The sequence below is a fragment of the Desmodus rotundus genome, chromosome 11 (genome assembly GCF_022682495.2).
Source record: "Desmodus rotundus isolate HL8 chromosome 11, HLdesRot8A.1, whole genome shotgun sequence".
NCBI classification, from domain to species: domain Eukaryota; kingdom Metazoa; phylum Chordata; class Mammalia; order Chiroptera; family Phyllostomidae; genus Desmodus; species Desmodus rotundus.
Genome location: NC_071397.1, coordinates 46,776,273 through 46,803,142, shown reverse-complemented (window position 1 = coordinate 46,803,142; position 26,870 = coordinate 46,776,273). Strand labels below are relative to the sequence as shown.

The following is a 26,870-nucleotide window of genomic DNA, read 5'->3' as shown; positions in this document are numbered from 1 at the left end:
CGCAGGTCTAAAAAAGCAGAGGGGAAAGCTATGAGGACTCTTTGTCCAAATAAATGTGGGAAATGCTGACTTGAACAAAGTTTAAACATCTTTTTGACCCCAGGACTCCATAGAAACACTAACATGGGGGTGAGAACTTCAAATCTTAATGGAATGCAAGGGTTTTTGCTCACAGCACTTAACCACCTCAGAACACAGTTCAGGAAACCTTGTCTTAGAGGGGTTCCTTTTATATTCAGATAAAATAAGGGTGTCTGTTATCTCTTACTACTTAGATTAGTTTAGAACTTCTGACTAGTAAAAGCAGACAAAATAGGCATGAATGTTAAGGAAATGTGAGAAATATAGATTGTATTATATAATCATATCACATCATGTCATTGCCTACAATTATATGTCTATAATTATTATGACATATGTATATTCCCAATAGCAATAAGACATAAAACTTTATGCATGTTCTGGATGATGAGAATGGACTATATGAAAAAATTCAATAGTTATGAAAATAGAAAATATTTTAATGAATGAGTAAACATAATATTCTCAGTTAAGAAGGTTGAATATTACAATCAAAATTCCATTTACATTTGCAGGAATTTAAGGAAAACTTTAAAGTTCGCCTTAAAAACAAAGTGAGATGAGGTTCTCCCATATTTTCATGGTGTGATTTAAATTAGCAAATTCTTTTGGAAAGCAACATGATAAAGCAAGTCAACAGTCTTTAAATTGATCAACTCAGGAATTCCACTTTGGAGTTCTAGCCAAAGAAAACAATACAAAATCTTAAAGTGCTGTAATTGCAAAGATGTTCCACATTTCATTATTTATAATATCAAAACCTGGAGAGAGCTTAAATGATAATAGCTACCAATTCCAGATCATGCATTCACCAAATACATAGCAAATCATATCGGTATGAAAACTGTGGCTCAGAGAGGAAAGATTACTTGCTTCTGACCACAGAGCAAAATGTTTTGAGCCCACATTCAAGCCTGATTTCTGGGTGAAGCCCATGCTCTGTTTACCATCTCATGCCACCACATAAAGCTATAAAAACAAGGGACTATTTAAACAAATATCTCTTATCTATTCCTCAGAGTATTATGGCCCTTCACAATAAAGAGGTAAAAATTTTGTAGTGAAATGGACAATGTTCATAACGTTGTAAAATGTAAAAAAGCAAGGAGTATATACATATATATGTGCACTATCACAACTAAAAGGGAAAACATACATGTTCAGAAAAAAAGTACTAGAGGAAAAGAATAAAATGTTAGTAGTTTTTCGTTACAGTGATCACTTCATAGACAACACTTTTTCCAATTTGTTGGTAATTAATTTATCATTAAAAATAAGCTCATAAATTGAACAAAGTAAAAACATTATAACATACAGGAGTAAAATCTGAAAGAGAGAAAAGGTGCAGGATCTTTGTCTAATATCAAGTTTCTATCACAGCCCCTTGTATGAACTTTACACAAATGTGAACTAAATAAATATGTTGTGATTAGATTGAAGTATATTCACATATTACATGTAGCTTTTTGCAAGAAACTGAATGTCACCTGAACAGCTTTGGACAAGAAGCAAAAAACCCTATCTGATTGAAATTACAAGGGAGATAGGAAAAATACAGTATCCATTTTGAAATTTGGCTTCAGCATCGTTGTCTATTGATTTTATGATGTCCAGAGCAACTGAACACAGTAAACACATAATGTGCCGCACAGTATACTGTCTACAGTTGCTTTGATCATCACCTAAATTTCAGAGAAGAGGTAAGAGACATAGAGACACTATCAAAGAAAATTGATTTTTTTACAGCTAATAACCTGTGCCGGGTGGCAGAACACAGCATCAAAATCACCATTCTGTGTTCAGATGATTCCACCAGCCCTCCTGCTGCTCCTCGACACTCCCACAGCTCTCCTGCCGCTGGCCGCAGCTCCCTGGCACTCTCATGACTGCCCGAGGAGGGTTCAGAAGGGCCCCAGTAATTTGTATTGCGTCTTTGATCCTTGGGGCCTTTTCCACTATGATGCAGAGATTAAAGTCTCAAGAAGGGAAAAGTGGTGGCATATCTTTCAGGGAAATTGAATTTTTCGTACTAGGGGTGAGAACACTTAAGAGGACACTTTATCCTCAATACAACATTTCCCCTACTTTAGGAAAACAGTTTGGCCTGGAATGGCGGCAACATACTCTGGATTCAACTGCCACCTCTCCTCTCTAGCAAAGTTATATATTACCATGCGAACACTTCCCCCGGGGTCAGATGCAATAAGCCCAGAATCATTAAACTCTAGAAAATAGTTTTAACGTCTTAACTAAACCTACGTAAAATTCAGAGAAACACTTGTGCCACTGGCAGCAGCTGTCAGTCTCCATGAGTAGGAGCTTCGCCCCCCACCGTCAAGGAAGAGCAGGCACTGGGAAGAGCCAAATGAAATGATCCATGGGCTCTTTACTTTTGTTCTACTTTTTATATAATCTTCCGCTCCTTGCCACTTACTGAGCAGCACCATCCAGGCTGGGATGAAGGAGAAAGAGAGTAATGGGGGAGAGATACCCCCATTAGAGAGAGAGAAGCGTGTGTAGAGTACCATCTATACAGAGCAATGAACCTGAGTCCTCACTGAAAAAGAGGTCAAGACAACCCAGCTGTGTATGGAAAGATGGGTATACTACAATAAGTCTTTATTTTATCTTTGAAAACAAAATGACTTAACAACTTCAACAACTAACCAACTATATGCCTCATACTAGACCAGGCAATAGAGGAAAAACAATGAGCTTAAATAATGTATTTGCTTAATGGTTTACAGAATTGGATTAACAAAAAAATTAAGTTCAGTTTAGACCCAGAGTCAAGGGAGAAACAAATAGAAAAAGTGGATTAGCCTGAAGTCAAGAAGATTTTGAATAAGTTTTTTGAAGATTCAAGAATACCTTGAGGACATTTTTTCCATGTTAACAGAAATATCATAGTAAAAGGAGTAATAAATAATCAAATTTATTAATGTAAAGTGCCTATTGCAGACTTCTCTACTTATTAATATGCACTCAGGTTACTCTTGAGTAGATCATAATTACTTTTAAATTTCCTATTTGAATAGTATTTGCATCCTCCTCTTTCCTCTCCTTCCTTCCCCTCCGGTTTGCTATCTCCCTTCAATCCACTCCTTCTGCCCCTAAACCAAGATCCCCACTCCCTGAAACTGCCATCACTCAAGTGCTCATCTGATTTAAGCAGCTTGTACCAAACACTAGTTATCTGACAAATAGACTTAGTGCTCCCAGAAGGTGCTGGCACCCCAAATTTCCAACTCATTATTGACCTCAAGGACAGTAATCTTTAGAAGTACCATCCTCAAGAGCATGAAATCCAGAGAATCCTGCCATTTAGCCATATTCTTTTAGATTCAACCTCTACTAACCCACACCTAACTCATTAGCTTTGTAAGTGATTTTGCATGTCAGTGGGCTTCTGGGGAAAATCTAGAGCCCCAGAATTAGCTTCGTACAAAATTGTCATCAAAATCAGAATTCTCCCACTGTCTCTTCCACTGTGTTTCTTTCAATCCTTCATTAATGTTAAATTTGCTTCTAAATTAATGTTAAAAGGCATATGAACACAAACCATAACTTCAAATTCTGATAGAGTATAAATACCTCAGAAATTCCCAACTTCCCTGGGTTGTTTTATTTTTTCTTTTCAAAACAAATGGCACTGGAAATTAAATTGACTTTTTTATTTAAAATCCCAGTGCAGCTCAAAGTGAAGAAAAGAAACTATTAGTACTGAGGTAACCCAGAAGCCACATTTGCAATCAACAGAGAAAGCAAATTACTATTGTTTGCCCTGTCAAGCCTGGTTTAATAGGATTTTCCAACACATAAATTAGGAATTACAAAGAGCAAGGGTAGCATGTGAAAGAGATGGGTGTGCTTCGCGATCTGGGCAACTCTGCTCTAGAAAAAGGGGAAGATAAAGGAGCACCTGGAATGGGGCTAAAATTATATTGATATAGATACAGCTGTACATATATACACAGGCGTATCTCAGAGATATCGAGGTTTCAGTTCCAAACTCCCATAATAAAGAGAGTATCAAATAAAGAAAGTCGTAATCTTTTAGTTGGTGGAGGGTCTGATCTTAAATAAATGGTATTTAAGAATTAGTATTTAAGTATGGCCTGTTTGTGCCTCTTGAAGTTCTCTCATGTGATTACATATGATTATATACATGAAGATAAAAGGTAATATCAATATATAATACTCTCTCCCAAACCCTGTAATTGGAGCTGCTCAATTAGAAGATTCTGGGTAATTGATCCAAGGGCAGAGCTATTTAATCTGGGACAGCTGTAACGCCAGCACAGGAGATCAACAGAAATGTCCTCAGTCTAATTAAAATCTTGATTTAAAACCCTGCAATTACACTGATGAGATTATAGCTTCATTCATTTTCTCAAAAACAAACATGGATGGTACTTTTCATCCATTTGGGACAAACAGGAAATGATGTCCATACACCTTCCATAAAGGGGTTTCCCATATTTACCTTCTCTTTCTCCACTAGCCGTCTTGAGAGCAGGGACACAGTAGGAAGAATGCATCTCCAAGTTTACACAAAGCTCTAGGCAAAGCATCAGGCAAAGAAGATGCTTTTCATCAAGAACCAAATGGTGCCTTTAATTATCTCTAATGTTATAAATAGGATGAATAAATTACCTGTGGCTTAAATCAGAAGTCGTGAATCAAAAAGTTGGTTACCACAAAGTTGGTATAAATTCCTGAAGCCATCTAGAGGGGAAAGAAAGAAAAGCAGAGGAAAGAACAAAACATGTGACATTTTCTGAGCATCAGTGTATGACAAGTGTTATATGCGAAAGCGAGATCTCTCGTTCCAGGAACTGACGGACTCAGACTCTTAAGAGATTTATAGATGGTTTATTGGCCAAACAAAGTTTTTACCTGCGCAGGGGCGGACTCTCCAATGAGAGCCGCGCCAAACGCTCACAGGCTAGCTCTTTTATAGGGTGAGAAGCAAGCAAGCAAGTTACAAAAGCGGGAGTTGCGGTTATCTCTGCATAGCTCTGGGGTCAGGAGGAACTATCTGTCTGTCTCCTGTTGATAAGAACCATCTGTCTGTCCCACTTAATTTGTACCCTCAGTTTAAAGATAAGGGTCCAGACCTGAGATGAGCCTGGCACCTAAAGTTTCATAGCCCTCTAACTGACCCTGACTCAGAATAAGCCCTCTGCAAATCACGTATTGTTTACCCTTACTTTGGCCGACAATGTTGTTTCTCTTCCCTATCTATTCTGGTGACCTTCAAGAGGTTTTCTGCTTAGCAATGCTTATAATTGCCTAGCTCTCTTGCCTAGCTCTCAACAACAAGCACTCTGCCACATGCTTTACACATGTTATATGTCATAACAGTATGTCTCTACAATGTAGTTCTAAAAAGATAGAAAGACCATTCAAATGTTTAAAAATCAACCTAAATGGAAGACTGTGGTTACATTAAATTGTAAATAATAACAGTTAAATACAGATGAAAAGGCATTTATTTTTAAAAAATTGTTGAGTGATTAATTAGTAGATTATTTAACCTACCAATATGTGTTTGATCAGCCTAATACTTGGAATGATATGTACATATTTTTAAGTATGAAAAATGTGCTATTCCAACCTGGATTCCTGGGAAAGCACAGCCTTCTAGTTTGAACCTCTGCAAATGCCAGGTGATCGTTGCTGCAGCGCGTCTGCACATCACCTTCGCTGGCATGAAGGTGTGTACGGACGAAAGGCTGCCTCTCCAGATATCACCCACCTACACTTTACAACTGATGGATAGCAACAAAGCAGTGGTTCTCAAGGGTTGGATTTATAAGGGTCCCCTGAGTGTATGTGTGTGTGTTTGTGTGTGTGTGTGCACGCATGCACATCAAGCATTAAGTTGGCAGATCTGGAATGAGGCCTAGGAATGTGAATTTTCACAAACACCACAAGTGGTTCTGATGCGGATGGCTGGGCTTACACTGTAAAACATGCACCTATTGTTTAGTGGTTCACATGACAGGGTGACACTGGTCAAGATTACTCTTACAGTCTGAGGACCGCATTCCAGCTACAGAGAAGCCAATTCACTCAGTCCATGTTGGTTGAATTTATTAGTTGACCCAGAGAATTTAAGGCAGATGCAAAAGTCCCTGGGAGATAGAATCAAGGTTACCAAGTAAGTAATTATGAAGCCCAAGTCAAAGTCACCTAAAATTTAGCTTCAGATCTTCCTTATTCATTCCACTTCAACCTTTCTTTTTTCAAATGCACAGCATCCATACGACACAGCTTTTATTAGAGCCTCCAACTGTGACAGATTATTACTTAGCAAGGAACTTAGAATTCCCATGCCCTGCAGGGCCGGTAAGGAGGCATTGCTACATCGGAAAGGTCAAGCGCTTTCTGCTGCAGTCAGCCACACCTGTACTCAGAGTGTGTCCTGTCTTTCTTCCCTGCTCCTTTGCTGGGCTGAGACTAGCTTTTCTATACTGTCTTCCTTGCTCTTGTTTTTTGCATCTGCTTTCCTGGCAGTTTGAAAATCTGTCTCCTTAGCCTGCAAATACCTGTGGGCCAGGGAAAAACTATCATGCTCTACATTTGGCTTTTTATAGTCCTAAAAGTCTTCCAGTTCCATTTCTAAAGAGAGGAATGGAAATGTCAAGAAATGCATAGGTAAGAATGACTGCCACCATTCCAAGAGGGCCTGTTCTTTGCTGACTCCTTTTGACAGTCTCTGTCTTGCTTTTATCACACGTGCCTGTACGCTCATGATTCAGTGAGCATGCCCTTCACATTAGCACTAATGGAAACTAGGCTTGTGCCCTGAGGAGATAATGGGCCAGCCCACCTGAAGAAATAAGACCTCTAAATGCCTGAGGCAAATTGGTACCTGCCCGTGAAACATCTCAGCAGGTATACCGAGCAGTCCCACCCCATTAAATCAGACACAGTCCCACCCGCATTTCTGTCGCCATTCTTAAACTTCAGAGGAGTGGAATGCACTCCAGCTAAGCTTATCTAGAAACTCTTGACTTTCTTCTTCATGGAAAAGAAGGGATTTTGAAAGGAAAATTTAAATGAAACTTCAGGCTTCATTAATCATCCATCCAGGGGTAGGCTACTGTCAATGAATCACAAGGCTACCGGGCCTAATGGGAACCATAAGCTGACCCTGGACTTGAAACCTTAGAGTCACCCTAGGCTACACAGCTACTGCTCTCAGTGAGAGGCACTGAGTCCACAGCCTGGAACAGGTTCCCCTGGAGCATCCAAAAGGCACCATTAATGGGCATGAGAGAAACTTGTTTTTATTATTCTGTCAACTCTCCCCCCAAGATTTATTTGTATTTAGTCAAGCACTTTCATTTTGTGTAAATAAAATGCATTAATGAGAAAATAAAGTCTTTCTTCACTTTATTTTTCTGCTCCATATGAATTCCTCTGACCTCTGACCTTCCAGTAAATTGCAGGAACAGTAACGTACTGGAAGGCCAAAGACTCAGGAAAACTAAGTCTTGATTGGGACGTTAAAAAAAAAAGCATGCACAGAAGTGCAAGAAAGACAATAGTCATAATTTTGCATAATATTTCCTAATTTTTTCAGAGAAACTTCACATTTACTATCCTTTCAATGCAAGCATCATCTTTTCTGCCCTGAAATGTTTTTTAGGTATTAAAATTCCATTGTAATTATTTCTATAGGAAATGTCAGGCAGAAAATAGCAAACTCTGGTGTGTTTCCTGACGATGTTTCTCTCTCTTAAACTAGGTTTAACAAGCAGTCTTCAAGGGCCTGGAGGGGAAGACCACAGCGACGGCCCCCCTTTCTTTTCACAGCTCCCAACACCAAGTTTCTAAAACCGCTGTTCTCTCTCTTGTTCTCACCAACTGGTCCTACAGCCAGTCTTCTCCCAGTCCAACTTCCCAGCTGCACCCCGAGCTCACTTCATTGTCAAAGTTCACATTGACTTTTCAAACACTTGCTTCCCAATAATACATGGCATTGCTAGCTGTTTATAGTCATGGCAGACATGTAAATTTGGGACTAATGAAATGACTATAATAATTATTATTACTTTTTATTGAATACTTTGCACAAGCTATGCACCAGGCACTTAAAACTATCTGGTAAAATAATTACATGGCAAAGTAAGTATTACACCCATTTCATAAATGACAAAACTGCAGAATATTTCATAAATGGCAAAGCTGTCCAGCCTCATACTGCCAGTACTGAAAAATTACAGATGCAAAATAAGATCTGTTTGGTGGCAATGCCCACATTCTTAATCATTACACACAATCTCATAAATAGCAGTCCTGCTTATTCCCAACAAATCCTTTCTCACACTTGACATTACTATCCAGGAAGAAAGCATATACAGAATATTTGACAAGTTCTTTGTTTTTTATGTTTTATTTTTTAACCACACCCATGATTACCACTGCCACTGTTGCTGCTGCTAACGCATCCCATAATTACTCAAACATTGCTAATGTGTTTGACAATTTCATGTTTTATAACAATAACATTCAATAACACACTTTTTTAGCACAAACATACTTGTGCAAGCACTGAGTGAATATCAATTTTAGAAATTATTAAGAATAATGATTTTGATATCATTTATTAGGACTCACTCCATTGATATAAAATTGGCCAGTCTTCACAGATGTTACATTTTTGCTTGATTTTGGCATTTTATTGCATGCATTTTGTTGCCATCTTTGTTGTTGTTTTATGTTTTCAAAGTTGATCCCCACACACCCCACCCCCACTCTAGTACCTGGACAGTGTTTCGTTCACAGTGGAAGAATGCCAAATGTTTGTTTGATTTGACTTGAGCCATTAGAGATATATTCATTCTCTAAAATGCATAGAAGAGTGAAATAATCCATCTGGTGAGCTGTTAATCTTCTAAACTATCAATTAAGGGCACAGCCATCCATAATAGCAACCATTAAAAGCTACTAAGTCATTTATTTTGAAGTCTGTAAAACAGATTTCTTTTGGCAGACTTGGACAGATCAGAGCATCAGCAATATGAGTGAATAGAGTGAATAGGTCAATAATCCATACATTAAATGGTCACTAAGTACTAAAACTTGTTAAAATGATAGGCCATTAGGGCTAAGATAGTTTCATTTATGGATATAAAACTCACTTTCAAAATAGTCTCTAAACATGAATTTCGATGCTAGATAGCTCAAGATACACTAAGAAAGATATGTGTCCACTCATTTACTCAACATGTGTGTAGTGGGCATCTGCCATAGCCAGTGACACAAGTTATGAAAGGTACAAGGAAAAAAACATTATTAGAGCTTACAATATAGTTGAAGTCTTATCTAAAGAGATTGTACTATAACAATTATAAATCCATACTGTAAATATGCAGCATTCTTGGAGAGAAGCTTATTATAGCAAAGGAGGTTAATACCAACTGTGGTGAGCCTGGCTTAGTGGTAAAGAACCGCAAGACTTTAACGAACAAAGGACAGAGAATCTAACCTAAAATGAGGGGATCACACACAGAGCAGTAACAGATCCAAGATGTCTCCTCAGTTTCCCAAGGCCCTTCCTAGTCCCCAAAATGGTGCTTAGCTGTCCAAGAAAGATAGAGGCTGGTCAGTGCCATGAAGATTAATTTTGCCTATACCATGGTTCTTTCATACTTGGAGGCTTATGTACCTATGAAGAAATAATTGGTTCATCTATGTATTTCCATTGAGGGACATTTAAAGGCATCATTACTTTCCTACTTCTCATATCAGTCTCAGCATTAGTAAGCAGGATACCTCAGCTGGGGAGACAATGGTCAGTGCTTCCACTTCCCTGACTCCACCTCCATCGATCTACCTGGCATCTAACAAAGCCCATGTCCCCACCCTGAGCCAGTGGGTAGAGCTTCATGAGAAAGAAATTTAAGTTAATATACTAAGAAAGAATATAGATCAGAAAGCCTTATGGGTAAATGTGTGAAAGAGCAAATACAAAACAGCAGGATTATGGAATGCTTTGTATTCTTGCAAAACACAAAGATATGAAAAACCAAGATACATACTTATTAAAATCTGACCAAGTATAAAGGAAATTCAGGAAGAGTGAACTCTGAAATTTTAATTCGAGCAATATGACAGATAAATATCCTGAAATTTCTTTTTTTGAAAGAAACCTCTATGTATCCTGGATAAAATATAATGAATACCCTTTGAAATATATAGATTAGATCATAAAATATAAAGAAAATACCTAGAAACTGTAAAAAGATAATCAAAGTGAAAATCAAGTATAAGGTTTGCACTTGCATTTAACAACAACCTTAAGGAAACAGCACCTAAGCACTGGCTTTTAAACTGGGAACTAAGATTCCTGCATAAAGCTTAGATCCACAATGGTGGGGGGATTGCCTTAGGGTGTGGGGAGTGCTAAGGCAATCCCCACAAAGGGGAAAAATCAGAACTGTAATATTATAATCAATAAAATATAATTTTTTTTAAAGCCTGGGTCCTTGCCGAGCTACATCCCCAGTGAAAGAGTAGGCATGATCTGGAAGATCAGCCTGAAGAAACTGCTCCAAATGCAACACTAAGAAATGGATATATGAAAGAGAAATTAAGAGACACAGAGGATGGAATGGGAGGCTCCTAGGTATGTCAGTTTGGATTTCTAGAAGAGAATAATGAGAACCGAAAAGAGGCAATATTTGCAGAATTATGACTGAGAATTCTCCAAAATTTATTTGGTAGATAAAAGAATTCTAAGATTTATGGGCAACAATGAAAGATAAGAGATAGTGATTAATATTGACCAAATGTGTGTGTCCCCCCAAATTGGTATGTTGAAATCTTAACCCCCAGTGTAACAGTGTTTGGAGATGAGACCTTTGGAGGTAATTAGGTTTTAGTCTCATGCTTTTCATCATATGAGGATAGAAGGAAAAGATGGTGGTCTGCATGCCGGAAGAGGGCCCTCACCAGAACCCAACCATTCTGGCACCCTCTCTCACTCAGACTTCCAGCCTCCAGAATTGTGAGAAAAAGATTGCTGTTGTTTATAAGCCACCTAGTCTATGTTATTCTGTTATAACAGAAAATATGTGGTTAGATGTAATCAGATTTTTTTAAAGATTTTATTTACTTATTTTTAGAGAGGGGAAGGGAGAGACAAAGAGAGGGAGAGAAACATCAATGTGTGGTTGCCTCTTGAATGCCTTCACTGGATACCTGGTCCACAACCCCAGCATGTACCCTGACTGGGAATCGAACCAGTGACCCTTTGGTTTGCAGGTTGGCACTCAGTCCACTGAGCCACACCAGCCAGGGCAGATGTAAATGGATTTTATAAAATGATTGATTTGGGGGATATAACAGGAGGGAACTAGAATACTAGATAACAATAACATAGAATATGGAAAGGAACTAATCATGTTTTAAAAATTCTTAAGTTATTTTACTGTTCATGAAGAAAGCAGGGATATTGAATTTAAACTTTGATAAATTAAGTAGACATAGCAAAATGTTATGAATACTCACTCAAAGAATAGCAAAGTGGCAGTAAAGAACAAAACAAACAAAAATCTCAAAAGATTTAGTGGCAGAAAAAAGAAAAAAATTAAACAGAAAGACGAAACTAAGATTAGGCAAGTTAAAAGTGTAAGTAATAATAAATGTAAATGGTCCAAACCAGGTGTCCCCAACCCCCAGGACACGGGCCGGTACCTATCTTTGGCCTGTTAGGAACCGGGTTGTACAGCAGAAGGTGAGCTTGAATGTAATGTGGTTGAATCATCCTGAAGCCATCCCCCTACCCTGGTCCATGGAAAAATTGCGTTCCATGAAACTGGTCCTTGGTGCCAAAAAGGTTGGGGACCACTGGTGTACTATTCAGTTAATAGGCAGAAATTATTACATTGGGTTTAAAACTATATACATCTTTGGGTACAAAAAAAAAAAATTACAAAATGTTTAGGGACTCAGAAGTATTTAAAATAAAAGGGTAAAAAAGAATATATCATCAGACCCACAATGCAGTGTTCAGATGATGTTTTATTAAGTTGTACAACTTGTGAACCAATGTCACCCCAATAAATTAAATAAAAATAAATACACATAATACAAAAAAAAATATCACTTAAATATTGTTGGATTAATACCAGAAAAAAAGTTTAAGAAAAAGACATTTTAGGCATAAAAGAAAGGTCCATTTTATATGGATTTTTTTTCAATAAATATAGTCAGTCCTCTGTGTTCCTGTGTTGTGTATGCTTGGATTCAATCAGCTGTGGATTGAGAACAGTATTTTTGATCCATGGTTGAGAATCCATGGTGATGGAGGGCTGACTATATGCATTGCCCTATGCCATTTTATATGAGGGACTTGAGTATCCATGGATACTGAGGGACAACTGTAGTTAAGTTTTGGGGGAGTTAAAAGTTATATGCGGATCAGCAGGAGTACAGGTTGAAGAGGCAGTTGAGGTCCAACTATTCAGAGACTAAATGCTGGAATGTGGACATGTTGTTCAAGGGTCAAATGTCCAACCGTAGTACTGACATGTAGAAGGAGCTTAATAATTACTGACTGAGTAAATTAAAAGAACCAAAATACCTGTTACTCCAGATAGCAGAGCAAAGAGCATGGAGGGCTGACTTTGAAGACTGGCAAGAAGTGATTTGTAGACATTGAATAAGATACTGTTAGCCTAACAACATGTAATTTGTGGCTGAATAGCCATCTGAGTTTGTTTTTTAAGCAGCAGCCAATGTTAAGTCAAATTGCCCTATACCAGCAGCCCACCTTGGGAAGGAGGGTGGAACTTCAAGAGGGGAGAAACAACAGTAATAAAAGTTTGAAGTTGAGGGCTTTTGGCCAAGATGGAGGCATAGGTAGACACACTGTGCCTCCTAGCACAACCAAAAGATGGACAACAACAACTTAAAAACAAAAAACAACCAAAACTGACAGAAAATCAAACTGTATGGAAGTCCAACAACCAAGGAGATAAAGAAGAAACATTCATCCAGAGCGGTAGGAGGGTGGAGATGGGCAACCGGGGCAGAGAGGACTCCTGGCAAGGTGACGGCTGGAGGACCTAAAAAAGTGGTGGATTGTGGAGTGGGGCAAGCCAGGCTATATAGCTAGCAGACCCCACAAGGTGGTGGCTGGCAGACCCTATGGCCCCACGTTCGCCTATACATAAAGTGGGAGGAACAGTGGTGGAGTAAAACAGACTGCGCAACCCAGGGCTCCAGCTCAGGGAAATAAAGCCTCAATTGAAAACACCCGTGGGGGTTGAGGCAGTAGGAGGAGAAACTCCCAGCCTCACAGGAGAGGTCATTAGAGAGACCCACAGGGGCCTAGAGCATGTACAAGCCCACCCACTCGGGAATCAGCACTAGAGGAACCCAGTTTGATTGTGGGTAGTGGAGGGAGTGACTGAAATCCAGCAGAGAGTAGAGCAAGCGCCATTGCTTCCTCTTGGCCCCTCCCCCACGTACAGTGTCACAGCACAGCTACCAGTGTTACCCCGCCCCAGTGAACACCTGAGGCTCTGCCCCTTTATGTAACAGGTGCGCCAAGACACACAAAAAATGGCCCAAATGAAAGAACAGATCAAAGCTCCTGAAAAAATACAACTAAAGAACAAAGAGATAGCCAACCTATCAGATGCACAGATCAAAACACTGGTAATCAGGATGCTAACAGAATTGTTTGAATTTGGTCACAAATTAGATGAAAAAAATGAAGGCTATGCTAAGAGAAACAAAGGAAACTGTACAGGGAACCAATAGTGAAGGGAAGGAAACTGGGACTCAAATCAACAGTGTGGACCAGAAGGAAGAAAGAAACATCCAACCAGAAAAAAATGAAGAAACAAGAATTCAAAAAAAATGAGGAGAGGCTTAGGAACCTCCAGGACATCTTGAAACATTCCAACATCCAAATTACAGGGGTGGCATAGAGGTGCTCTAATAGAAGGACAAGAGGAAGAACAAAAAATTGAAAACTTATTTGAACAAATAATGAAGGAGAACTTCCCTCATCTGGCAAAGGAAATAGACTTCCAGGAAGTCCAGGAAGCTCAGAGAGTCCCAAAGAAGCTGGACCCAAGGAGGAACACACCAAGGCACATCATCATTACATTCCCCAAGATTAAGCAGAAGGAGAGAATCTTAGAAGCAGCAAGAGAAAAGGACACAGTTGCCTACAAAGGAGTTCTCATAAGACTTTCAGCTGATTTCTCAAAAGAGACCTTACAGGCAAGAAGGGGCTGGCAAGAAGTGTTCCAAGTCATGAAAGGCAAGGACCTACATCCAAGATTGCTCTATCCAGCAAAGCTATCATTTAGAATGGAAGGGCAGATAAAGTGCTTCTCAGATAAGGTCAAGTTAAAGGAGTTCATCATCACCAAGCCCTTATTATATGAAATGTTAAAGGGAGTTACCTAAGAAAAAGAAGATAAAAAATAGGAACAGTAAATATGACAGCAAACTCACACTTATTAACAACCACACCTAAAACAAAAACAAAAGCAGACTAAGCAAACAACTAGGACAGGAACAGAACCACAGAAATGGAGATCACATGGAGGGTTATCAACAGGGGAGTGGGAGGGGGAGAGAGGGGAGAAAGGTACAGAGAATAAGTAGCATAGATGATAGGTGGAAAATAGACAGGGGGAGGGTAAGAATAGTATAGGAAATGTAGAAGCCAAAGAACTTATATGCATGACCCGTGGACATGAACTATAGAGGGGGAATGTGGGAGGGAGGGGGTGAGCAGGATGGAGTGGAGTGAAGGGGGGAAAAATGGGATGACTGTAATAGCATAATCAATAAATATATTTTTTAAATGTTTGAAATTGAAACTAACTGAAAATTTATCCAAAATGTGAAACCAAGATATCTTTACAAATTTCTGTTTCTACCACCATTTTCAAGTATTGCACTGAAAAGCAAAGGAACAGTTATGTAAAGAAAAATTTTCCTTATTTTTTTCACCATCTATCGCATTACATGTAAATTTTGACTCCTCTACAGAAGGAAAGCTGTACACGCTCAGAAAATGAGCTAGGCCCAGTTCAAGGGCTTAGCTTCCCAGACATGAGCTACCCATAAATGTTTTTGGTGTACATGCTCTCGCTTAAGACTCTACTTACTTAAGCATTTGGAATAAAGGATATTCACATACTGGTTTTTGACTCCTTTCAGCAATCACTTGGACATGCAGCTCTGAAACGGGGGTTACTGCAGGCACTGGCAGTAAAATATGACAATCCAGAAAATGTGTAAAATATACATTCCAGAGCAGATTTGAAAATATACCAAATGGTTAGTTATTTTTTCCAAGTTCCTCATAAAAAATACATGAAATAATTTGCTTCTCTTTAGATTAAGACCACTCAGACACAGCAGATATGATTTCCCACTTAGGAAAATGTTCCATTACTTGAAAATAATATAGATGGCCATAAAATGCCTTTTCTTCTGAAATTAATAGGTGAACTTACTAGTATTACTATTCCTCATCTATTTCTCCTTCATGCATATCTTTCCTTTACCAAGAAGTTTCCTGACCTATTTCCCCTTCTCTTTAATTTAGTGTTTTTGGTGGTCTCTCGTGCTGCACTTTATGAAACGAGAATACCGTGGTAAAGAAAACAGAAAGCTCTAATGGAAAGCCATCTGCAGTTTACTTGGAAGTTCAAGGCCCAGAAAAATTGAGATTGATTTCCCCAAACTGGGTTAACATATATTAAGCTCATAGTTTGGTATTCAATACTTAATAGTGTATAATAGGTGCTCACAAATTATTAGTCACTTCCATTATTTTGCCCCAATCATGAAAGAGTTATTTTACCATCAGTATCAATTCTGAGACCTCAGTACTCTCCCCGCTGCCTTTTGTGGGCATCTACTTGAACCAGGCTTGTTAAGATAGCTGGTCAAGAATGCCCAGGAAGACCTGGAGCAAAACTGTTACTGTAAAAAGTTAATTAGATCTTAAGGGGATTAGTCATTGTATCATGGTTTAATGGTAAATGTCACCTGATAATTTAGTATAGTTCTCCTCAACTTTTCTACCCATAGAAAAGCACCAGAAGGCACAGACCATGCCTCTCTGGTTCATTATTACACCCCAACATCTAGGAAAGCACATAGTAGGTCCCCTAACAAATGTGTGAAATGAATAGGCAAATCAAGCAAATCATAAGTGATGACATTTAAAATCACATAGCCCAAACCATTTCACAGTGGCCCAGAGAGTTGCCCAAGGTCAATGGAATATGCAGCTAACCCTAAAAGTAATGGATTTCTGTGTCCCACTGCCCAGACACTGAATTATTAGCATTTTCTCCAACTGAAATAACATGAATGTAATTTTCTTCCCAATTATTCTGGCTAAAGAATATACAAAAGGTTTCAGTGGGTGAAAGATTTATGGCACAGCTTCTGGGAAAGCCTAGACTCACCATGCGGCAACTGCTAAAGGTCTTATGGTAATTAAATTGAGAAGCCAAGGGACCCCTTGAGGCCTGCACTGTAGGCAGGGGGACGCCCTCCTGGAGGAAGGCACTTTTGCTGATATCCATTATACAAAAGGTCCTTAGGCAAGCAAGAATGAAAGCAAATACCAGAAAGGAAAAATGCCTATGGTTTCCCATTGTTTCCAAGGTTCTCATATACACTAACCTCTAACATAGCCTTCAGCTCAACTGAAATATTTCCCTCTCCTATTATAGTGAGATGAACAATTCACACCCTAAAACCCAAATACACTGCAGCTTCTTCTGTAGATCTATCACCTAACTAAACTCTCATGTGTGCCTTCATCTCACTGGGCTTTGGGAGAGTGGGAAAGGTAGAAATGGAGATCATTTTTAAACTAATAAAGATTTCTCTGTTTAGGCTGGCTTAAAAGAATTTCTTAAAGTCTCATTTGATAAAATACTCAGTGTGTAGTTTTCTTTATGACATCCTCACATATTTTTTTTAAGAGAACATGACATGTGGGTATAAAGAGGTTTTTGCAAGTCTTCAGCGTGATGGGTTAACTGAGGTTGGGACTTGCTCAGCAGAGGGTCCTCTGGGTCCTGTCACCAAGACAACCCTGGGCCTGGAGGTCCTGTGCCAGGACTTCCGTGGGGCAGCACTGCACCAGTACAGCAGCTGGTGTCTATATTCAAGGTTACCCATCTCTGGTTGAGAAGGGCTCCCTGATTCCTGATTGTCCAATCTACTTATACGTGTTCCCCAAAAGGGCCCAGGGGAACTTCAGGATCCTCTGCACCTCACCTGCCAACTTCAGAGACTGAGAAGTCCCAGATTCATCTCAAACCCATGGCTAAATCACATTCTTCCCCCATGAGCATCAGGTTCAACATACTGCTACTCACACAGGATGGCTGCCATCCAGGCTACTGCTGAAGAAGTAAGACATTCTCTTCCCCCCACCCTTTCACTTCTGGTTCTTACTTGGCAAAAGCAACCCAAAGCTCATATCCCCTTTCTCTATCCTACGGATATATTTTTTTTCTAGGATGCATCTGCCTTTGCCTTTTGTAGGGCATAATAATTGAAGAGGAATGAAAAATACGTTGGCTTATATTTCCAAAAATCTATATCCATTTCACTATAATCTCAAATAGTTCAAAAAGATATAGGGATGACTTCTATTATTTTGGCTGGACATTGTTCAAAGATTAAGCTACAATATAAATAACATAAAATGACATAGTAAAATCTTATTAAATGTAGTACAGTGAACTATATTTAACATTTTCAAGCCATAAATATTCTTTGGTTTCTTTATCTCTAAAATTTGAATAATAACATCTGCTCTACCTACCTCACCTTGGTATAAGGAAAATACTTTGAAGGCTATAAAGTTTGGAGAAATGAACCTCAGGATTGGAAATCCATAAAACAAGTTTTATTCTTTAGCCTCAACCCTATGGCATAATGGAACCCACTATATACACACAGTAAGAAAAGCCTGACCAGAAAGTCCCTGACAATTTCCAAAGGCTTAAGCAGCAGTGTCCCATCACATAGCATAAAGCCTGGTGGGGCATATAAAAGTGCCATTGTTGAGCCATATTTTATATGTACTCTATTACATTTGTAGAAAGGCCACATTTACATGAGTGTGGTTGAAAAGATTTCCTGCAGAGCAACAATTTTATGGGAACGTGTGTGTGGGAAAGGTTTGACTGAAGTGCATATGGCAATCCTTCCACGCTGATTTAATAGAAGAAAATGCCTGTCAGCATCTGGAGCCCTGGACTGGAGGAGTTCAGAGCCCACAGATACTACAGACATTTCTAGGAGACTTCTGCTGGCTGGAAATTGGATGCATTTTGAATCAAGTCATTCTACAGGGCAGGCTTTATTTCTTAGTAGCCCTCCAAGTGCCTGGAACTCTTTGCCAAAAAATAATTAATTTTTGTAGTCCCAAATCCACTGCAAGTTGTACCAGTAAGATCTACCTCAAAAGATGGGCAGAAACACAGAAAGGCTGGGAAACAGTGGCATGATATCCCACCCAGGATAGATCTTATTCCAGATGCCAGCCTCTCCCTCACTTCTGGGATTGCTTCACGGTCAACACACCCCATTTTCTCCCCCATGTATCCACAGAGTAAACTATTCATTTCACCTTCGATCTAAAATGTCAGCTATGTGCTTTTGTCATGGCCACAATATGCAAAGACCATGTGTGTGTGTATGTGTGTATGTACACATACACACACATATATGGAAAGTTTGAGAATTTAAAAATAACACTTTAGGATACTGTCCCAGCTGCCACCTAGACTTGGAGCTCACCCAAAGCCCCCAGCCAAGACATCCAGCCATGGCCATGCAGAAAATCTTTGCCCGGGAAATCCTGGACTCCAGGGGCAACCCCACGGTGGAGGTGGACCTATACACAGCCAAGGGCCAATTCTGAGCAGCTGTGCCCAGTGGAGCTTCTACAGGTATCTATGAAGCTCTGGAACTAAGAGATGGGGACAAATCTCGATACCTAGGCAAAGGTGTCCTGAAGGCTGTGGAACACATCGACAAGACTCTGGGTCCTGCTCTGCTGGAAAAGAAACTAAGCATTGTGGATCAAGAAAAAGTTGACAAATTTATGATTGAGCTGGATGGAACTGAGAATAAATCCAAGTTTGGGGCCAATGCCATCCTGGGAGTGTCCATGGTCGTGTGCAAGGCTGGAGCAGCTGAGAAGGGGGTCCCACTCTACCGACACATTGCAGATCTTACTGGGAACCCAGACCTGGTCCTCCCAGTCCCTGCCTTCAATGTGATCAATGGGGGTTCCCATGCTGGAAACAAGCTGGCCACGCAGGAGTTCATGATTCTGCCTGTGGGAGCCAGCTCCTTCAAGGAAGCCATGCGCATTGGCGCCAAGGTCTACCACCACCTCAAGGGGGTCATCAAGGCCAAGTATGGGAAGGACGCCACCAATGTGGGTGATGAGGGCGGCTTTGCACACAACATCCTGGAGAACAATGAGTCCCTGGAGCTGCTGAAGACAGCCATCCAGACAGCTGGCTACCCAGACAAAGTGGTGATTGGTATGGATGTGGCGGCATCTGAGTTCTATCGCAATGGGAAGTATGATCTAGACTTCAAGTCACCCAATGACCCCTCACGGCACATCACTGGGGAGAAGCTGGGGGACCTGTACAAGAGCTTCATTAATAACTATCCTGTGGTCTCTATTGAAGACCCCTTTGACCAAGATGATTGGGCCACTTGGACCTCGTTCCTCTCGGGTGTGGACATCCAGATTGTGGGAGATGACCTCACAGTCACCAACCCTAAGAGGATTGCCCAGGCCATTGAGAAGAAAGCCTGCAACTGTTTGTTGCTAAAGGTCAACCAGATTGGTTCTGTGACTGAATCCATCCAGGCCTGCAAACTGGCTCAGTCTAATGGCTGGGGAGTGATGGTGAGCCACCACTCTGGGGAGACTGAGGACACATTCATTGCCGACCTCGTGGTGGGGCTGTGCACAGGACAGATCAAGACTGGTGCCCCCTGCCACTCAGAGCATCTGGCCAAATACAACCAGCTCATGAGGATTGAGGAGGCGCTCGGAGACAAGGCTGTCTTTGCTGGACGCAAGTTCCGTAACCCAAAGGCCAAGTGAGAAGCTGGAGGCCCCAAGACCCCACAGGACAGATGTAGGCCTTCAAGCCCTTCTCCCTGAAATAAACACTGGTGCCAACGGAAAAAAAAAATAAAAATAAAAATAACACTTTAGTTAGTTGTGGCTTTTAGGTGTCTTCTAACTCTGCCAGGACTCACATCTCACCAGCTGGATGATGATTCCTAACTGGTGGCCTGTGCTTGTGTTTCATGAATTCCTTTCCCATGCACTGTCTTAAAGGATCATTTCAAAAATCCTGGCATAACAGACAGCAATGCAGGCATCACTATCCCAAATAGAGAGAAGGACTCCAAGATAAGATGCAGAAAACATGCTTATCTGGGAAGGAGAAGAGCTGTTTTGAAAAGTCCAGATCTCCGAAGTCCCAGATGAATCCCTTTGCCTTTTCCTGGGACTTCTCAATCATGGATGCACTGAGGTTTATTAAAGAGAATGGCAGTCAGCCATGCTTCTTTCAGCTATAGGCCTTGCATTTGACAAGTTTTCTTATAATATTTTCAAAAGCTAGATATTTCGAACTCCCAAGTCAGTGTTCTTCCCTACCCAATTCCTCTGTTTGCATGATTCCCTGCCAACCACAGGGAAGATGAATAGTGATCATTTGTCTCCCTGCTTAAAAGGTTCAGAGCTATCAGTTATTTTCATCACTCATCACAAGAGGCAGGTATAGATAGATATTAGGATTCTAAAGTAATATTGATTAGCCTTTACCAAATAAAATATGTAGTTTATGAAGATATGTTTCCAGTGGACTACTTACTAGAATAGAAGAAAAACACACTCATCTCATAAAACAAGTTGTATAAGCCATGCCACCAATAAGAGATATTTTGTATCTGAAATGTCAATGTCAGGAAGGACCAGAGTGGCATCTGGCTTCCACTTCCAGGCAACACTACAATTGGCTAAGGCAACTCAGTCAGGCTCTAGAAAGTCTTTGGGATGGCACCAATGCAGATGCCTACTCTTCCACCTTCTAGATTCCTAGTGAAATTATAGAGGAAACAATTTATATTTATTTTTAATAAGTTTATATTTATAAGTCTACATTTAACAAGTTTATATTTATTCTGGGCACAACCCAGAGATATAACCCAAGTCTGCCAAATACTAACAGGCCTGGACTGAAGGAGGTATGCAAGGCTAATCCATGATTCTCCTTGTGGAAAAAACGAGTCTGTAAGGAAAGTCAGTAGCACAACCTGAAAGGACCCAACAAGAAGCAGGAGTTGGAAGTAAAGGACTGCCTGTGGGACAACATGGTGACATTTGGAATGCAACAATGGCGTCAAGAGATGCTTGAAATGTTGAGATCCCCACCAAGAGGGGAACTTGACTAAAGGTCTAAATTTTTTTTTAAAAAAGCAAACTTTTGGCGAGAACCAAGATGGCAGCGTAGGTAGACACACTGCGCCTCGTCGCACAACCAGAACTGACAGAAAATCGAACGGCAAGGGGGTCCGACACCAAGGAAATACAAAATAAACATTCATCCAGACTGGTAGGAGGGGCAGAGACAGGCACAGGGGTGGAGAGGACTCATGTGGCTGTGGCCGGACCGAGACTGGCAGAGTGTGGGACAAACAAGGCAGGCAGTCCGAGCACTAGCAGACCCTGCAACCCTACATTTGCGCAGATAAACCGAGAGGGCCGGACTCAGAGTGGCAGAGAGCAGGCCAGGCAGAGCAGTGGGTGGCACCCCGGGGCCGCACATTCGCACACAGATAAACCCAGCGAACTGGGGGGGATCAAAGCAGACTGCGCAACCCAGGGCTCCAGCTCCAGGAAATAAAGCCTCAAACCTCTGATTGAAAGCGCCTGTGGGGGTTGGGGCAGCAGCAGGAGAGACTCCCAGCCTCACAGGAGAGGTCCTTGGAGAGACCCACAGAGGCCTAGAATGTGCATGGGCCCACCCACTCGGGAACCAGCACCAGAGGGGCCCAGTTTAATTGTGGGTATCAGAGTGAAAGACTGAAATCCTGAGGAGAGTGAGGTGGGTGCCATTGCTCCCTCTCGGCCCCTCCCCCACGTACAGCATCACAGCACAGCAACCAGCTTACCCCACCCTGGGGAACACCTAAGGCTCCGCCCCTTAAAGTAACAGAAGCTCCAGGACAAAAAAAAAAAAAAAAGGCCCAAATGACAGAACACTTCAAAGCTCCAGAAAAAATACAACTAAGTGAGGAAGAGATAGCCAACCTATCAGATGCACAGTTCAAAGCACTGGTTATCAAGATGCTCACAGAATTGGTTGAATCTGTTCAAAAAGTAGATGAAAAAATGAAGCCCATGCTAAGAGAAACAAAGGAAAATGTACAGGGAACCAATAGAGATGCGAAGGAAACTGGGGCTCAAATCAACAGTGTGGACCAGAAGGAAGAAAGAAACATCCAACCAGAAAACAATGAAGAACAAGAACTCGGAAAAATGAGGAGAGGCATAGGAACCTCCAGGACATCTCGAAACATTCCAACATCCGAATTATAGGGGTGCCAGAAAGAGAAGAGGAAGAACAAAAAACTGAAAACTTATTTGAACAAATAATGAAGGAAAACTTCCCTAATCTGGCAAAGGAAATAGACTTCTGGGAAGTCCAGGAAGCTCAGAGAGTCCCAAAGAAGCTGGACCCAAGGAGGAACACACCAAGGCACATCATAATTACATTACCCAAGATTAAACGCAAGGACCTACATCCAAGATTACTGTATCCAGCAAAGCTATCATTTAGAATGGAAGGGAAGATAAAGTGCTTCTCAGATAAGGTCAAGTTAAAAAAGTTCATCATCACCAAGCCCTTATTATATGAAATGTTAAAGGGACTTACCTAAGAAAAAGAAGATCAAAAATAGGAACAGTAAAAATGACAGCAAACTCACAGTTATTAACAACCACACCTAAAACAAAAACAAGAGCAAACTAGGCAAACAACTAGAACAGGAACAGAACCATAGAGATGGAGATCACATGGAGGGGTGTCAATAAGGGAGACAGAGGGGGTGGGGGGGGAAAGGTACAGAGAATAAGTAGCATAGATGATAGGTGGAAAATAGACAGGGGGAGTGTAAAAATAGTGTAGGAAATGTAGAAGCCAAAGAACTTATAAGTATGACCCATGGACATGAACTATAGGGGGGAATGTGGGATGGAGGGGGTGGGCAGGATGGAGTGGAGTGGGGGGGGAATGGGACAACTATAATAGCATAGTCAATAAATATATTTAAAAAATAAAAATTAAAAAATAAAAATAATAAAAAAGCAAACTTTTAGGAATAATAGAGTAATACTTTTTTAAACTTTGAACAAGGTGAATTCTTAAGAAAGACTAAAAGTGTAAATCATAAATTAAAATATTGATAAATATGACTCACTTAAAATTTATACTTTTGCTCATTAAAAAATATCATTTTAAAGGCAAAATAATAAGTCACACACTTAAGGAAGTTATTTATAATGAATGAAATCATAAGATATCTATACCCAGAATCTATATACAATTGCAACAAGTCAATAAGAAAAAGATAATAAACTCCCCAAGCAACAAAAAAATAAATAAATTGGATTTCATTAAAATTAAAAAGTTTTGTGCATAAAAGAATATTATCAATAAAGTGAAAAGACAACCTACAGAAGAGAAGAAAATATTTGCAAACTGTATATTGAATAATGGTTTACTATCCAGAATATACAAAGAACTACAACTCAACAACAAAAAGATAAACAACCCAATTTAAAAGAATGGTAAAGGACTTGAATAGCCATATCTCCAGAGAAGATATACAAATGACACATGAAAAGATGCTCAATATCAAAACTCATTAGGGAAATGCAAATCAAAACCACAGTGAAATGCCACTTTATACATACTAGTACGGCTATAATTTTTTAATGGAAAATAAGTGTTGGAAAAGATGAGGAGAAAACTGGAAACTTTGTACATTATGATGGGACTATAAAATGGTTCAACCTCTGGGAAAACAGTTTGGCATAGAATCCTAAACATAGAATTACAATAGACCCAGCAATTCCACTCCTAAATATATACCCAAAGAATGGAAGTCAAGGACTTGAACAGATACTTGTACATCAATGTTCAGTTCAGCATTGTTCTCAGTAGCCAAAAGTTAGAAACAACCTAAGTGTCCAGTAACATATGAAAGCATAAACACAATGTAGTATGTACATGTAAAGGAATATTATTCAGATATAAAAAAGAAATGAAGTTCTGATACATGCTACAACATGGATGAACTTGCAAACATTATGCTAAGTGAAATAAACTAAAGGAAAGAACAAAATATTGTGATTCCATTTGTCACAAATATCTAGATTAAGCAAATTTATAGAGACAAATTGAAGTAGATTTGAGGTTACCAGGGCCGGGGGGTGTTTGGTAGGGGAGAGAAGGACATTTTGCTTAATGGGAATGGAATTCTATTTGGGATGATAAAAAAGTTCGGGAAATAGATGGTGGTGATGGCTGCACAATACTGTGAGTGAACTTAATGCCACTGACTTGTACATGTAAAAATGGCTAAGATGGAAAATGTTGTGTGTATTTTACTACAATAAAAACAAGGATGAAGAAAAAAGATAATTAGGAGAACCAGAAGATGGCGGCAACACAGGTGGGAGCGGAGTCCACTTCCCCTCAACGCAAAGGAAATACCTAGCTGATCTGAGGAGCAGAGCGAACAGCCAACAGTTTTCCAGCATATATGAAGATCAGAGACCAAAGATAGAGGACATTGAAAGATCTGACGGTAAGAAGAGTGCTTAAGGACAATAAGGTGCCCGGGACCCGGGATCCGGGACCCGGGTCCTCGCAGTACAAGGGCGGCAGAAGCGCCAGCCCAGGCGCAGGGGCTGCTGCAGGAGTCTTGGGAGAGGGCCAGGCTGAGCTGTGAGCAGCCAGGTGCTTGATTGGACCAGGGGGGCTTGAAAAGGAGGAATTTCTCAAAAAGAAAAAGAAAATAGAGAAACTCAGGGGCTAGTTAGAGAACTCTGGGCAGCAGCCGCTGCCCCTGGCGCCCCTCCCCCCTCCGCCCCCGGACTGCAAGCGGGGGATAAGCAGCACCGGAGCGCCGGCGCTCACCTGAGGCCAGGTTGCGTGGGCGCAGATTAGCGAAGGGGGGGGGGGGCCATACATGAAACCCTGGAGGGGCACCCACACCTGAAACCTCCGAGAGCATCTGGAGCAGAGGCTAGCTGCTCCACCCCCAGGCCCAAAACCTCGGAACCGAGTGCCGCGTGATTCAGTCCCAGGGCGGCCCCGCCCGCCCGAGAGACTCAAGCCCAGGGTGGCTGGATCGCCCTCCAAGCACAGGGCCGCTGGCTGGGACGGCTGCGCACTCTCCTAGCGCCCGGCCAGCTGGCTGCGCGTTTTCCAAGCACAGAGCCGCGTGCGAGCTTCCTAAACCCAAGGCGGCTGGATCCGCTGCTTGCGCGCATCCCAAGAACAAAGCTGCTGGATAGGCTGATCAACTGCCTGATTGCCTGCCATGGACCACACCTACAACGCCTACCTAACACCTGTGCACAGAGCCCAGCAGGGCCTACTAGCTCTCTAAGACAAAGGCAGAACACCCAGCAGAGGGGAGCTGCAGGGCTAGGAGATACTGCAGGCTGAACAACAGTGAAGAGTGTGGCCCAGGAAGGGAGAAAAGTGAAACCAATCCTTCCAACCACCCCCTCCCATTGCACAGACAGGACGACCAGAAGAACTAACCTGACCGGTTTAAAGCCAGCAGAAGAATTTTTTTTTTTTCCCTTTCCTCCTTTCCCCCTGAAGTTCTTCTTCCACTCTCTTTCTTTCTTTTTTTTTTTCATTCCTTCTTCCTCCCATCCTTTACCATTTTCATGTCTTCTTCCAGCCTTTTTTATCTATTTCTATGTTTTAATTTCTGTTAAAATTCCTTCTTATCTTGCCTCCAATCTTTCTTTATTCCTTCTTCCCTCCTCCCTTCCTTTCCTCCTTTTCTATTTCCTTTTTCCCTCCTTCCTTTCTTTTTTTTTTCTTTCTTCCCCCCTTTCTCTTTTTCCCACAGGTGAGACAACAAAACCTGGAGTGCTGAAAAGACTAGAGTTAGACCGTGTTAAACCCATAAACATCAGCTCAAGACCAGTGAGCACAGGAGATTAAGGAGACAGCACCACCGAATCCCATTGGCATTCTACCATAGAAGTGCATACCATAAACCCAGGGAGTCAGAATAGAGCAATTTAAGAAGCAGAGGTCAACAAGAAGAGTCTCACAAACAATGGGAAGACAAAGAAACAGTCCCCAAGTGAAAGGGAAGGAGGAAGTCTCAGAAAGAATGCTAACTGAAAAAGAGGCAACTCAACTATCAGATACTGAGTTCAAAGCAATGGTCATCAGGAAGCTCACTGAGCTCTCTGAGCTCAAAGAGAACTACCAGAAACTACAGGGAAACTACAACGAACTCACTGCAAACTATATCAACATGAAAAAGGAAATAGAAACTATCAACAAGAGCCAAGAGGAAATGAAGAATACAATTTCTGAATTGAAGAACACAGTAGAAGGAATGAAAAGCAGACTTGATGAAGCAGAGGATCGGATCAGGGAGCTGGAGGACAAAGTAGGAAAAAACAC

General features: G+C 40.8%; 1 pseudogene; it reads left to right on the top strand.

Annotated features, from left to right (window-relative positions):
- The first annotated feature begins 18,847 nt into the window (after positions 1–18,847).
- LOC112297316 (beta-enolase pseudogene) lies at positions 18,848–20,318 on the top strand (annotated as a pseudogene).
- Positions 20,319–26,870: the final 6,552 nt, after the last annotated feature.